This window comes from Scleropages formosus, chromosome 2 (assembly GCF_900964775.1).
Source record: "Scleropages formosus chromosome 2, fSclFor1.1, whole genome shotgun sequence".
Lineage (NCBI taxonomy): Eukaryota > Metazoa > Chordata > Actinopteri > Osteoglossiformes > Osteoglossidae > Scleropages > Scleropages formosus.
The window spans coordinates 9421489-9437502 of record NC_041807.1 but is presented as its reverse complement, the minus strand read 5'-3'; the positions used below and the strand labels follow the sequence as shown (position 1 = coordinate 9437502).

At 44.6% G+C, this 16014-nt stretch overlaps 1 protein-coding gene across 6 annotated transcripts in view; it reads left to right on the top strand.

The window, feature by feature from the left end:
- Nucleotides 1-16014, top strand: part of LOC108940348 (transcription factor SOX-6-like) — a 163451-nt gene that overhangs the window by 20107 nt on the left and 127330 nt on the right. For all 6 annotated transcript variants that reach the window (XM_018762459.2, XM_018762503.2, XM_018762486.2 and 3 more), the window contains exon 2: nucleotides 5223-5293. The gene's annotated coding sequence lies outside the window, so the exon portion shown is untranslated. The remainder of the gene's footprint in view (nucleotides 1-5222; nucleotides 5294-16014) is intronic.

Sequence of the window (16014 nt, the reverse complement as noted above, 5' to 3'; positions counted from 1 at the left end):
ACTGGCACATCTGCTGTCCCTCAGCATCTTGTGATGGGAAGCAATATAAAAAAAAAACTGTAAAATAAAGCTGTGACAAGACATGCGCCTAAATTCAGTATACAGTGGAACCTCGGTTTACGAATTTAATTCTTTCCATGTATTCATTCGTCCGCTGAAATTTTCGTACACCGAAACGACTTTCCCCATAAGAAATAATGTTTAAGAGAATAATTGGTACTACGCCCCCAAAAATATTAGTCGAGATCCGCATCCGTTGATCCTGGCGTTTTTTTTATGAGATCAGTGTACAACTGCCTTGTCTTCTCGCAAATGATAGCTTCAGACACGCTATGATAACCCGCTAACTGCCTCTTGTTTATCCAGATAAGCAACAACTTCGCTACGTCCTCGATGGCCTGAGACCGTTGCTTTGTTAACACTGTCACTCCTTTTGCAACATCAGCCTTCATGATTTCTTCCTTATTTGCCGGGATGGTACAAATCGTTGATGCTAACTTGCCGTACATCCTGGCAAGCTCAGACACGCGTACACCACGTTCATGCTTCCCGATGATTTCCTTCTTCAGTTCTATTAGGATACAGGCAACCTTCTTCTTCTCAGATGCTGCTATTATTTTCTTGGGTGACATCGTTGCTTAGGGTATGCACAATACGTACGTACGCTAAAGGAAATCGCAAAGAATTTCTTGAACGCGTGCGCGAGAGCTTTGGGTACGAGACGTTCACAACGTGAGGCTACGTATACAACTGATGCTTGGCGCAGGGTATTCGTTGTCTCCCTACTCGCCCGATGCTTCCCGAAGCGTACCCACGCGTACAGGTTCAAACAGCATTTTCATGCTCGGAGGCAATCTTTCGAAAACCGAAGAAGTTTACGAATACCTTTATTCCTCAACAGACTCATATGCACTGAATGTTCGAATACCGAATTCGACGGCCTTGAGGCTGTTCGCGTGCTGTTCCTATTCCGAGCCACCTTTCGTATACGGAAACATTTTTTTTTCGTATTTGCACTTCGTACTCCGAATTATTCGTAAAAAGAGACGTTCGCCAACCGAGGTTCCGCTGTACTTCCGGGGACAGTCTGCATCCCTCAGTTAGTTATGCTACCGTAGTACAGTTACAGGCTGCTACTCTTCAGGCTAGTGAAGAATCCATTGGCACCCATCTGTCTTTGCACACCCTCACAGCCAAGCTTCCAGAACCTTCTTCCCCAGGCCCCTGCCTTTTCCCCGCCAGCAAGCCAGATGACTCTAAGTCCACCCAAATAAAAATGAGTTTTGATTAGTTTTGCTGTGCCATCATCTAAAGCGCTCGGTCATGGCCAATAAGTGGTCTAGTGGTTAGAGTCACCACGTTGCACTCAAGCATTCCACGTTCAAGTCCCACATCCTGCTGCAGCTCCCTGGAGTAAAGTATTACTCCAGTAAAAATTACCCAGCTGTATAATTAGGGAAATCATTGTCAGTTGCAAAATGTAGTAAGTCACCTTGGAGAAGTGTGTGGCTTAATAAGTAAATGATGAGGTCTCTCTGGCTTGTACTGCATCTTTCCTTCCGCTGCACTCTCAGTTAGTCACCACTCCGCTTGGCTTTGTCAACCTTGGGGCTGACGATGGCTTCTGTGGAGAGCAGCTGCACTCCTGGGTGCTGACATGCTTTGCCCCCACCCCAGCTGCACGGCTGTCGCCACGGCGATAAGCCACCCTCCTTCGGGTAGGGGAACAACCGGGTGCTGATGGGAGAGATTGGCTCCATTGTCGAAATAACCACTTCTGCGAAATCCCTTCTTTTTACATGTCGCGTCCGCTATGGCCCAAAGTAGGAATGGCGCGTTGGGGATATTAATTTAGCAGATACGGCCCGAGGGGAATTTGAGGCTGTTCAGTTTTACACAGTGGCACGTGAAGGAACTGGACTGGACCGGCTGAGCTGCAACAACTGCAGAGAGATTTGCTTGTATTTGTTAAAAAAATTGAAAAAAAATCAAGTCGATCGTTGTCCTCCTTTGCGCCGTGTGTTCTGTGCATTCTAACCCCGGTGTGAACTAACCTCCGTTTCCTGGGCTGCTGCATGGACTGTGTTCTTCTGCCTTTGTGTTCCTCCGCACTGACCACTGAAAAGGCCGCCTACGTAGTCCTCCCGCTGCCTCGTCTCGATCAGGGGGTGTGTTGTGCTGTACGCTGATGCTGAAGGTTGCCTATTGATCAGAAGCCGCTGTCATATGATAGGCACAGACACAGCGCTCCATTATGCACCAGAGTAATTAGATCAAGCCGTACCCCCTCTGCTGTGGATGAACACATGCTTGGAATTTGAAGGTTCATTTGATTTGGGAGGGAACGTCAGATGCTCGTCCTGGGGCAATGGTTGTAGAGCAGCCTTTGCTTGCGTGGAACAGGACCAACTCGCAAATGATCATTCCAGGAGGCATTTCGACAATACGTAACATATGGGAACATCCCATGTTAACAGAGGTTACAAAAACAGAAGGGCGGGCGATTGCGATGCTAAATTTTATGTTCAGTTTCTCATTTCACATTTCACATCTCACGTTCCGCTGTTTTTCGGTCAGTGATGTTCCTGCCTTTTTTGGAGGGGATGGAAATATGGCACTTGTGGAGGTGTGGTGCAGCGGGAGGAGTCAAAGTACAGTGCGATCATTTGGATCTGAATAAAATGGATCAGTATCTTCTTTGAGACATCTTCTATGAGTTAGTTTTTGTTTTGTTTGCGCAGTCACTGGTACCAGAATTTCAGAGAAGAGGAAACTACATTGGTTTATTTCACATTTTTCTCCACATCTAAATTATGAGGCATTTTAATTTGAAGAATAATCAACGGCAATCAGTATGTTGCCCCCTATGGGTTTGGATGCCCGTGGGGTTTCTTCCAGATATTTTGTGTGTGTGTTCGTTCAGTCCCCCAAAGGCATCGCGGTGGGGAACACACTTCTCGCCACTGCCCCCCTCCTTTGTGCCAACCGAGTTACGGAAAGAAAAAAACTGCCATCGTGAAAAATCTGCCGCGGTAATTGTGGGTACAATGATTTGGCAATAAAACTGTTGGGAAACTAATAAAATGAGCTTGGAATTATTTGGAATTCTCTTTAATGAAGCTATGATTGCCTAATTAGAGGAGGGGAAGGGGCGCGTCTGGGGGGGTTCTGCCATTGTGGTTTCTGCAGCGTGCGTTTGCCTAATCCCCGACAGGAGACCAGCTACCCCTCGCCAGCATTCCGGCGCTGTAGGTTTTTTCTTATCCTATAAAGCTCAATTGCAGGATTATTCCATTTGTTTTATTATTAACTTGGTTGCTCTTGTTATTGTTCATGTTCATTGTTTTTTCTAGACAAATTGTTTAAATAAACTATGACTCAAGATTTTTTTGATGCTTCTTGTTTCCTTTATTGTTCTCAATTAGCAGCAAATCAAAGGCTCAGAGCCTTGTTATTTCTACCCCCTGCAATTAAAACTGCTTTTGTTTATTAAGGCACGACAAGAGTTGGTGAGATGCTGTGTTTCTCGTGTGCGTGTCTGTGTCTGAGTATGCACCGTGCAAATGAGAGCACATTCCACCACTTGTGTGGGAAGTATGTGTTTCAGTGTGAGCGTATACCCTGATGGTTCGGGGTTCCAGTCCCAGTAGGGGCCGAGCTCTAGTATCCTTGAGAAAAGTACTTAACCTGAATTTGTCGCATATAAAAGCAGATGTGAAAGGGGTGAGATGCAGTAGGCTCCTTGTGACGGCAGTGTGAGGGAATCCGAGGAAAAAAGTAATAGCAATAATAATAAAGATCAGCATGTGTGGGTACTGATACACAGCTGGCATCGTTGTCATAGAACCGACCCCTTCAAGCCCTGGGAGGCTGGCACACTCATTTCTATGTGTGACCACCCCCCACCCCCTGGCTCATTATATTAACCTCTATCCCATGCTTACACGTCATTTGAACTTTGATACTGGCCACTGTATTTGTTTGATGTGTTTATCCTCTTCCTGTCGCGGGGGCTGATGGTCCCACAGGCTCTGGGGAGCCAGGTAGTGCGAATTGCACACGGATCAATTAGCTATGACCTTAAAAACCTCTGTCCTTGTTTAATTGGTGGCGCTGAAGCGGGCTAATGGAATAAATCAGCTCTTAATGAGATCCCAGCTTGTTGTTAAAATATATAATAATGCAGGAAATGAACATCAGTGAGGCTTTATGTGGATATTCTCGCTGTGCATTTAGGCCTGACCTCTTTTTCTTCTGGTCTCACTTGATATTTATGTAAACGAAGGCTTGATTAACTGCGAGGTTGTCGCCGCTGCCGATTATTTAGAAAAAAAAAAGAGGCACAGAAAGCGTCAGTTTGTCAGAATTTCCCCCCAGCAAACCTCCAGGTCGGTGGACTTCTGTCGCTGTGCCTACCGGCGCGAATCACTGAATAAATCATTAGCGGTGGTGCAGTCTCAAAGAGAGATTACATGAAACAACTGCTTCATGTGGAAGACATTCATCAGTGGAATCAAACGGTCAAAGGACAGATTAATGAGGTTTGAGAGACATCGATTCCAAACATTGTCTAAGAATTGTGTGCGGTAAAAAAAAATCGCTGTTTTACTTCATCTGCTATGTGCCTGAATGAGTGCCAGCCGCGGCCTTTTCTGACATTCTCCTTTTCTGCTCCTGGCTGAGGAAAAGCAGTACCTTCTGGTCACTGTCAGGATTTACGGAATGCCATGTCTTGGAGGCCCCTGCGCTGAAACGGGAAGATGGAATTCCACAGACTGACCCTGGTCTGATCAATGGTTCAAATGTGGCAGCTCTTTTAGAGCAACTGATCACTTAAAACATGGAGGAAAACATTAAATCCTTCTCTCTGCTGACCTTTTTTATACATTGTCTGACTAAATAAAAAAAATGCGGTAGCAGGCAGTGTAGTGGTGAGCACCATTACCTTCCAGTCAAAGGTCCTGGGTTCAAATCCTCACCTCCTGCTGTTGTAGCCTTGATCAAGGTACTTGCCCTGAATTAATACTGTCCAAATGACCCATCTATATAAATGGGTAAATCATTGTAAGTAACTTAGTGTACAAATCCAACATTGTGAGTTGCTTTGGGGGAAAAAAAGCCTCCAAATAATGGTTACTAAACTCTGGGCTGCATGGCTGACTTCTTGACCTGATTTATGTACGAATGAAAGTTGCTGATTTGTTCTGTCTGCTTCTCTACAGGTCATTTTCATGAGTTCAACATTGCCGAAGCAGTGATCACTGGGTGCCGGGGCTGAAATCTCTCTGTTTCTGTAAGTACCCTGTTCTGTCTTTATGCAACACACTTGACTCACGGCTGAAAAAGTGTCGCGTTTTCAGGGACGGAGCAAAGCACTGTCTGACACACTGCTCTCTGTCATTCTCTTCGGCGCGTTGCCGCCACGCCGTTCCTTGAAACGTTTGCCAAAAATCTCGCGGCAATCATAAAGCCCTTACAAATGCCCAAAAACAAAATACGTTGTCCCCGAAAAGTGTGAGTTTCGCAACTTTTACTCTGCAGATGTAAAATAAAGAAAATGCAATGTGATTTCAGAGGTTGACATTTTATTGCAGCTATGTTATTTTCTCCCGGACTGTTAGGTCGGGGGTAGCAGCCTGTGCCCGTTGAGGCGGCTTTGTGACAGTTACACGCTTGCTTTCACTGGATTTACACGCTGAGGATATTTGGGCCCGCTAGGGCCCTGGGCGGACCTCGGCTTTGTTGATTCTTTGGCCGCTGAACACACCTGCCTTTATAAGTCCCCGTGAATGCCCCCATCTTCACGTATAGAAGAGCCCCTTTGATTCTATTCTTCATGCTAATGTAGGCCCGTGTTATAGACTGTTTATGGCTGCCTGCCGACTCAATAAGGGCATTCAGTAAGGAAATGGAGAAAGGAGCCTTTTAAAGAGACACAGGCAGTGCTTTGGGAAGCCTCTGCTCTCTGGCTACACTGTCTTTAATGGAGTTTTCTCTGCCACTAATAAAGATCATATCTAGAAAAATGTTGTTTTAGGTAACACTGGGCAAATAAAGCCAATAAAGTTTACTTTATATTAATCTTGCTTTAAATGTCAGTGAGGGGAGGTTTCATCAGAAACGGCACGGAATTATATTAATCTGGATGGGGGGGAAAAAATCATGTCGGACTGGCGTAATGAAAGCCCGTGGCGGCGGAGGCATATCCTACCTCAAAGTTCACTGCCTTGTCGTCCTGCCAGCGGTTTATCCTCATGATTCAACGTCAAACACCGCCTCCAGACTAGATAAACAGACACCTGTCTCTCACCGCACCGCACCCCCCCAACCCACCCCACCCCACCTCGCCTCTGGCAGTTTCGTGCTGCTAAGTTGGACAGCTACGGAACCCTGAACACGGCCAAATTCAGGGAGGTTTCAAGGTTGGCTTCATGGCACGCGTCTGACAGAAGAGGCCGAACGATCATTGAGGGTGCGACCTCTGTGAGCCCACCTTGGCCACGTTCAGAAGCTATGTCGAACTGGTCGGCCACTCGGGGTAATGGTGGTGTTGGCTGGCCTGGTGGGGAAAGACATTCTGGTTTTATGCTTTTTTTTTTTTTTTAAATTTCTTGACGCCATCATACTGTGTCCAGTGTTTCCATTATGACACATGCCTTATTCTTTATTAAATGTTCTTCATTTTGCGTGCAGATAACTCTTGTGCTTCACCAGAAAACAATACCAGTAATAAATAATGTTTTTGCCACCAGTTGCTTATGCAATAAAAGCAGTTTTTAATCACTTACTCCAGTTGCTGGCCAGTTTCCAATGTCTTTTGAAAACCATAGTTTGTTTTTGCAGACTGAAAAGACAAATATTTCAGTAAGGCTTGCTTCAGAAATGGCGCTCTGAACTGTGAACACATAAGAGATGGTTGTCTTAGTGAATCTTATTGTATTCTTGTTTGAGAAAAATGATTCCTCTATGTCTGTCAAAAGAGAGTTTTTGGTGGTTTTGTGACTCAGCACATCGTGTAGCTGCCACATTTCTGAACCTCTCACTCCTTACGTGGCGTGTCTTCATTTGGTTTAGATAGAAATTTTATTGATCCTGAAGGAAGTTCCGTGATGCTACAGCAGGACACATATAACTAGTCCCAGAAAATAGCTCAATAACACAGCAATAAATAACTTAAAAACAGACTAAGTAAATAAGTGAAACGTGGGAAAAGTGGTTGGGGAGCGAAGAACTACGATAGGCTAAGGAACATGCATGTTGTGCACCTACTCTAGTTACACTATCAAACTCCGCCTCATTACACTGATCATAATGCTGCTAATTATGGTGAGCACCTGTTAGAGAGCCACACCTGGCATGCTGCTATTTCCTCTTTGCCGTCTTTGGTTTGGCAGCAGACTTTATGGTTAGCATTTTTTGGTATCACAGTAGGATTGTACCGGATTAGGAACTGAGATGGTAATGTTCCTAAGATTGAGGTGGCATCTGAAAGCTGTCCAAGCATGTGTCTGAGGGAGAAAAAAAAAGGTTCCTGGCAGGATGCACAGTTGCCAGGACTCATTGTGCACCTTTGTATCATCCAGACTAAAACTTGTTTCTAGAAAGTTCCAAGGAACATTTGATTTTTTTCCTCTTCCACTTACATCAGCAAGGCAATTCCCGCTGATTAATCAAGATTTTTTTTACAAGTTTAATCTGCATATTTAATTAATCACGAAACTAGGTGACAAGTAATTTTGGTAACGCACAACTTGTAACGCGTGTGTATAATCACGTCATGTGGGGCTAATCACCCTTGTGGGAACTCTTTCGGAAGCTCCTGAATATGTTGGGATTGCATGGTCTGAGAGGTGATGAATACCGTGAACATCCCTCTTCTGGGGAGAAGTTCGGCACACCGAAAGCATGTGTCCCTTCTGGAAAGGACCTTTTAGTGGGTCCTTTAAGGACTCAGACAGATGCAGTGAGGACGGAGGATAACTCTCGGGCATGATCTTGTACGCTCTTCATTATGTACACTTTTCTGTACGTTCCCAGTGACTCTTATGCGGTGCAGAGTTTGGACAGGAGAACACCACACAAAGTGGGACTTTAATTTCATCAACCTCTGAAATTCAGTAATTTTATCAGGATCCAGGGAACTTGAGATTTCATTATTGTTTCGTTAAAGATTCAACCGCAACAAATTATGTTTCTTGGAAAGGAGACGCAGAGGACGGATACAAAATCCCAGAAAAAAAATGTCATGGCAATGCACCACACTCGCAACTTATGATGATGTGTTAAGACTTGTGATGATGACTTCAGCTTATGCTTCCTTGGCACCTCTCTTTTTCTCTCTTTAGACCGTGTTTGGATTGTGAAACTCACATGCGATGGGGTACTGGCCGCATTTCTTCCATGTTCACTCCTTCCAGCTTTCGTAGATTGTCACTTCAAGGTGACGACTGAGCTTTTCGTAGAGTCAGCTGTTGGAGCTATGCCATAGCTAACATAGCCTTTTGTTGCATCCAACTACTTTTACCACACATTTTAGCCCGGTTCTGCTGAAACGGTCGAGTCAAAGTTGAGTCAGAGCTGCTAGTCAAAGGAACGGTTCTGATGTCAAATCAGGTATTAGTCTCTGATCTTGCTTTGTTTACCCTGTCATGGGGTCAGCTCTTGAAGACTTTATGTCCTGGAAACAAACTGTCAAGGCTAAGGCTGTGCCCCTTCTGCAAGGATTATTAGATATATGATCTTTTTGATGGTTTGATGTCTTTTATTTAATTTTCTGCAGAATAAAACCTAATATAAACTTGGCTGTCCTTATTCCTTTCAAGGGACAAACGTTATTGGATGGAAGGGGGGGGAACCTATACAACGCGATTTCACCTATGAGCCATGTTTGGCAGGGAACACGGTGGAGCTACATCTCATTAATCTTCCAGCTGCCCCAGCTGTGGAGAGCAAAGCATAACTAAAAGTCCTGTAAAACAAATTAATGAGTTCAGCTATGAACTTTCCTCCTAAAAAGCCATGAATCCTCACCAGCTGATAATGCACCAGGTCCAGGAGTGTGAAATCCCAGTCACGTTGAGAGTCGTCGGCTAATTGATTCACAAATTATTTAAAGTTTGCGGTACCCGGGGGAGTGCTTGCCTCTAATGGCAGCCATTGCCAGAGTTTAAAAACTCTTTTCTTTGTGCCCTGCGTCTGATTGAAATAAGCTAACGAGTGTAATCAGGACCTGGAGGGGTGTGTGTGTGTGGTGGTGATGAAAGTGTGGGTGGAATGTCTTCATGGAGTAGCTGGTCCCCAGCGAGAGAGAGGGGAAACGGCTGGTGATGGGAGCCTGAAACCATGGCACCGGCAGCAGCAGCCTGTGTTTGGAAGAGCACTACATGAAGCATTATTGAAGCACCGTATACAAAATGTATTTTAGACAATCTTTTCCGTTTCATTTTGTGTACTTTGGAAATAAAGAAGATTCTTTAAAGAGCTTTTTAATTGTTTCCAGACACCGTTTGTAATGGAATCAGCGTGTTTCTCCAACAGTGTAGGAGTTGGAACATCTGGCCAATGCTGGGTTCCCGGTACCATTGTGGTGGGGGTCTAGGGTCTCCTTCTGTATTCATGGATTGCCTTTGTCTGCCATCCTACAGTCGTGTCCCCCCTTGGACTGGGCACACATCCCTCAAAAAGCGGTGGAAATAGATTTTGTGGGGGGTGTTGAAGCACATTACTCTCTAGCATTGGCCGTACCGGACGTCCCTGCTGTGTTTGGTCTTCAGAAGTGCTCCTCAGACTGGTGGGAGGGCAGAGGCTTGTGGTGCTGCTGGGAACCAATTTGGCTAGACAAAGATGGGGACAGCCCAGCATCACGGTACTGTGGGAATCAGTGCAGATGTTTGGATGCTAACACTGTCTACCGTCTCAACATTGAACCTATGTCAGCTGCACACAGTTAAGTAATTGGAAATACTGCCTTGTCATCGGTGCCAAGTCTCAAATAACCCTTTTCATTCACGTTGTCCTCTTCACCATGTAAATGCTGAACAAAAAATATTCAATCTGAGATTACAGTCAGATTTGGAGTGATAGTCACAGAAATCCTCTTAACAAGTAGTCAAAAAGAGCAGGAGCACTCATAGTGAAAACAGACATTTCAAATCACCATTCACACAAAGTCAGCCTACCATAGCAGAGCTAGTGCTCCTGCTGCTGCTCTTCCCACTTCATCATGCACTTCTTCGAAATATCAGTGCGTGTTTTTTGTGAAAGAGATTAGCTTATCACTGTAGCGTCAGATGTAATTTAGAGACAAATTTGAATTTAACAACTTGAAAAATAAGAGTGGGAAATATTGTGTTAAGCTTCGATGCTCATGCCATTAGTTTAAACGAAGGCACAACCTGTGTCATTAATGTTGCTGTGGTTTCTTTATTTCTCTCAGTGTAACTGGTTGATCAGGGTATAGACAGAAATGCTTTGCCACTATGTTCCTAATAATATGCCGGTTTCCAGTTGCTAATAACGGTTTTACTTGATTTGAAATTGATTTGATTTCTCACCGGTGAGGGATGAAAGGTAGTGACCTTGGACAAGGGGGCAGTCTAACTGGTCCTTGACCACGATAGTTTAAAATTAGTCACTGACTAACATGTTTTCTGCATAAAGTCCCTTCAATATTACTTTAATTGATTTATCTGACACCTTTGTTCAAGGTAACTTACAGTTTTAGGTTTGTACACTGTGTTACTTTGTAGACTGATTTACCCATTTATACAGCAGGGTAGTTTTTACTGTTTTGATTCAGGATAAGCGTCTCGATCAACAGTAGTACAGTGGGAGCTCATATTTAAACCCAACTCTTTAAACTGCATGGTGACTGCTCTATTAAGTCTGTTACCTGCTGCCCCAAATCATAAAACTCATTTTTTTGCTCACCGTTTAAAGTAATAACTACAGATTCGTAGTAAGATCGTTATAATTCCGGCACATAGTGATGAGTCGTTTTATGCAGGGAAAATAATAGTGTTTTTGTGAACACTTTATCTCCCCAGAAAGAGAAAGTCAATTGTGAACGCATGTGTTGAGTAACTGCAGCGAGTTGTATGAAGAAGGCTTTTTTAAAGAATGCTAATTAGTTAAATTTAGAAAAAGAATGTGTGCCTTGTGTCCTAGTCTGGGCACCTGTTTGACCCAATATCCAAACATAGCTCATTCATAGAGCCTGTCAGGAGTTATTTACAGTACCTGTATTTTCTAACTAGACTGGACAATTGGATTTGTGAGAAGAAGATTTAACTTGACGGTGATTCATATTTTTTTGTTTCCTCATAATTTTCCGGCGCACTTTTCCTTTTGGGAAAGTGATGGGCCAACGGTGTTTAAGATCGAAAATGGTTCTTCCAATATTCTCTTATTACTCTTTTACTGTATTATTTTGCTAATACGAAGTAACACTGTACATCTGGCCACTGTGGTTCTTGAGGAAGCAGCTACGAATGGTTTTATGGAAATTACCATTTAAACCCTTTAAAACTTAGAATGAATATTGACTCAAGTCTTTTTTTCTTCTTTTTTTCCTCGTTATGCAGCAACAACACGGATTTGTGCCACTGGTGTCAGAGGAACTCGGTCGACTCAAAGTCCAATTAAAGATATTTACCAGAGATTTTGCTCTGAACTTGACAGTTGCTGTCTGAATTAACTTATGGGACTTAATCGCTGTAACTTAGCTTTTGGTGTCATTTTTTTCTGGTGTCGTGAATTCTTTTTTTCAGTCTTTTTTTTTCTTTGTAACTTTCTCTTTGGCAATGCCGCGATCTGAGAGGAACCCAACTCTGCTGGTCGCTGTAGCCCAAGTTGCTCTGTTTTGCACCTATTAAGTGGCTGCGTCTCCTGGCTAATATCAAGGAGCCTCTAATCTCGGGCCCATTAGCAGCCGCTGTCATTCAGACACACGTTGTCGGGCTGATTTAAATAAAATGAAATGAAGATAGTTGTTTCTGGTCCCCTGGCTTCACTCATTGCCATAAACATATGCTCCGCGCCCCGCTTCCTTCCATCTTATTTATGGCTTTAATTTGTTGTGTGGGCTGCGCTAGAAATTAAATTTAATACAATCCTCTCTGGGACCCTGTCATATAATAACATGGTAATTTCTGTGTATCCTTTTGAAAAATGAGGAAATTAATTCTTCCTGACATGTTCTAATTATTCCAGTGTGAATGGTGAAGGCGCACCCTCCTCAGCCCCCCAAGTGTCGGAGGCAGGAGGGTGTCTGGGGGGGCTGGGGGGGCTGGGGGCGGGGGGTACCGAGGTGCTAATGCTGACCAGCAGTGCGTTTAATTTGAAATGTGAGCAGACACCTTTCAACACACCTTTCTAATGTTGGAGAGCTTTACACAAATTAATTCACTACTGATCTGGCAGCTTCGTTGGAGTTGGAGGGGCGAATTGTAGGGGGGGGGCTGTTCTGGCGATGTTAGGAAAAGGTGGTGGCGTAGTGGGGATAGGGGCAAAGTTTACATTGAGAGGGGCCTGGGGTCGGTGTAATTTGTTGTAGGCCAAGAACTAGACCAGGACCTGTCTCGTCGCCAGCCTGCTGGACCAGTCTTCCCTGGCCCCAAGGAAACAGGCATGTGGAAGGAGCGTGTCTGACACGGCGCGCATTTCGATTAAAAGCGGACCTGGTGGAATTGGTCCCTCCCTCCCTACCCTCCTGCCTCCTGTCGTGCAGCCCTTCCACACCTCTGCACGTTCAGCTGAGAGGTCTGAAATGCTAATTTAATTAGACTGTCATCAGCCGGCTTTAAACACAGCTTTTTTTTTCACATCCTGGAGATGTGACGGGGACAGTCACGGTGGAGGTGATTCTATGCCTCGCTGATGATGGAGACGTTTCCTCCTTGGGGAAAGGGAATGGGGTGCTCCTCAGCTCGTCGACTGGGAAACATCAAGTTAAATGCCCCTTGAATGCAATAAACCAATGGGCTTTGCTCCCCCAATGCCTCCAGCTGGCCTTCTGGTCATATCTGCACACGTTGACTGGACTCATGCAAAAATATAATAAATATATTTTAATGTAATGAAACTCCTGCAGATTCATGTAAAAGCTTTATTCCATTAACCATACTCATATTTCCATGTGCTCTGTGATGGATTCAGTCATTGCATATGTAAGAGAAAACCTGATCGTTAAGAGGAGACAAAGTTTTCAAGAAATTCCAATTTGAACTCACACTGTGTGTGAGAATAGTTGATCTGCTGGGAACCCGACTATAAGCGTGGCCACAGCAAGGCCTGTCTCCTGCTGTCCCTTCCCAAGGCCCCTGTGGCGGGAAAATACACAGATTTTAATAGACTAAATTCTTTTTTACAATTGATTCTTTTTGTGTGCGTTAATCTTTTGTTGTTATGCGATGCTGTTCCTCTTGCCAATAGCTGTGACTCAGAAATACCGTGTGCGGCATTCTCGCTTTTTTCTTATAAAATGTAAGAACGCTTGATGCTTTAACACGTTTAAGTGAGTTCTGCTCTCATTTATAAAGACCCTGTCTTCTCCTCCCTCCTGTCAGATCCCCTCCATAAATCTCCGCCTCCTGGGATCATTGATTAATTAATTGACTGAAATTAAGACGCAGCGGTTGTCTCTATATGACATATTTTCTTAAGGACGGGGCAATTACACTGGGAACTCAGAGCACTGTGTGTTCAGAGGGAGATTCAGTCAGTTGCTCTAAGCCAGTATCTTCGTGTTGGCCAAGGGAGGGTTCAACAGGATCTTAATACCAGCTCCTGCTTGGTGTGCCCTTCATGAAGGGGACTTCCTGGCTCTCCAGAGGGCCTGTGAATGCAAGGACAGGGTCAGCAGCCATATCCTGGCCTGGCTGGGGGTCTTCACCACTCAGCTGGGACCTCCAGAAGCCATGTTAACAGCACTAGCTGCCTTCATGTGGTTCCACTTTCCTGGAGCACGTTTCTCGCAGATGGTGAGCGAGTTGAGCGGGTCGAGACGGGAGTCTGGCTGGCCCCAGTTCTGCAAAGGGCCAGAGTGCTTGGTGGCTCGCCCCCCCCACCTTTCCTTACAGTGCCGTGGACCTTGAAATTTGGCCTGAGCTAAAAATAAGCTTTTTGGCCCCTTTTTTTAGCTCCATGGAAAAGAACAAACACAACGTGGCATAGTCATTTTTTCCTTGATGCGGCCTCCAAACCGCACGTACCTTCTTTTGAGACCTTCCGTTGTCTCCATTACTCCAACGAGCTTATGGTAGCTTTCTGAGCATGAGGTAATGCAGTGTGGGAGAGACGATCTGCTTGGGAGTAATCCCACCCCTCTCTGATGATTCGACCCTACTTGGGGGGCTTGCGCCTTCTCTTCACCAGTGGTCCCCATGTCATCTTCCACTTAACGAAAGGAGATGGTCATTGCTCACGTTTAATTACTGTCACCACTGAGACATCGGTGGTCTAATCGGCTCACGGGCGTGCCAGTGATTCCACGTATGATGACGAGCTCCTGCGATGCTCCAGGGAAAGGACAAGTCCGGTGTAATTTTTAAAAATTTCCTGGCACACTTACAGCAGTGGTTCCCACACATTTTTGGTGGCCACCTTGAACACAATGTTGGCCTGACCTGGTGACCCTAAATGCTGGTACATGCTGTGTTAATGACCAATAGCTTCGATGCCTTGTGCACATTCATGTATTTTATCGATTTAACAAGACATAAAGACTTACACTTTTATTTTTTCATTTAGCAGATGCTTTTCTCCAAAGCGACGTACATCTCATAGAAAATAAAATGTGTGCATTACAGCAGTTGTGAACATCTGTGTGAGTTTTTAATTCAATAAAAGCTGGTCTGCTTGAGGAGCACGTATTGGATGTGAACGGACTTAAACATAATGATACAAAGCATATGTGGATGCTTCATTATCCATACCTACTTTACAGTAAGTAGTATTTCACTAATGCTTTATATTGTGGCAGTGAAATAAACCCTTGTAACACTCATATATTTTTTTGTTTGGAGACCATCCTGTAACCCTCATCTGGGTCGTGACCGTGGCTTTGGGTATACAGTGTACTGTGTACATACTAAACTGCAGACATAGCGGGCCACAGTGGCCAAAACCACCATTTCTCCCCAACAGCTGTTGCTGACAGATTTGTTTTCTCGGGTTCGAGGTTGCACGTGTTTATTTCTGTTCCGTAGGGTGTTTGCATTTTTGTTGCGTGTTTTGTCTTCCGGTTGCCCTTACAAACAGAGAGAGGAGGTAGAGGTTCTTTTTTCAGATGCTCCCTCTGAATGGTAAGGAGACATGGTTGACTGAGTCCATGTCGCCTTGCTCTTATTTTTCTCACGTTGTCACTCCAGTGGTGCTCATGTTGCTGGTGCCACCCGCCTGCAGCCTGAACCCTCTCCTCCCCCTTCCCAGACACCTGGCAGTGTCAAAAGTCTCGGCTGGGCCCTTTGGGGGTGGTGTGGAAGTGTGGGGAATGAGGATGCTTTCCTGCTAAGTGCTGTGTGGCCTGGATGGTGTCACATCCTTTGGTCCACCTCGGCCTCCACCGTGGCTTTGTCTACATGGTACCAGTACTTTGAAGGAGTTCAAAGGTGAATCACTCTCTTTTTTGTATTGTGTGTGTGATTTTTTTATTTTCCAGCATTGATGCTATTGACAGTGCATTATGTGTGTCAAGCATGGAAAAATCTTGCTGTGCTTGCAGTGCGTAAATATGGCAGTCAAATATGGCAAGTTTTCGATTTGACTTCTACATTATTCGTGTGAGTCGACTGGTATGAGCACAGAGAGCCATCTGTGAGAGTCACTCTGAAACCAAATGGTATCACTGTATGTGTATCGCAATATGGTCTTCTGATACCACTTGCTGTGTGTACATTTAGTATTTCCATTCAAGTACTTATGAAGAAAGGCAACCAGGACATCCTCATTGCGAACGCTTTCTTTGTAGTAATTTAAAATCCTGCAAGAGTTAATCGGGAATGTATGGATTAGCGA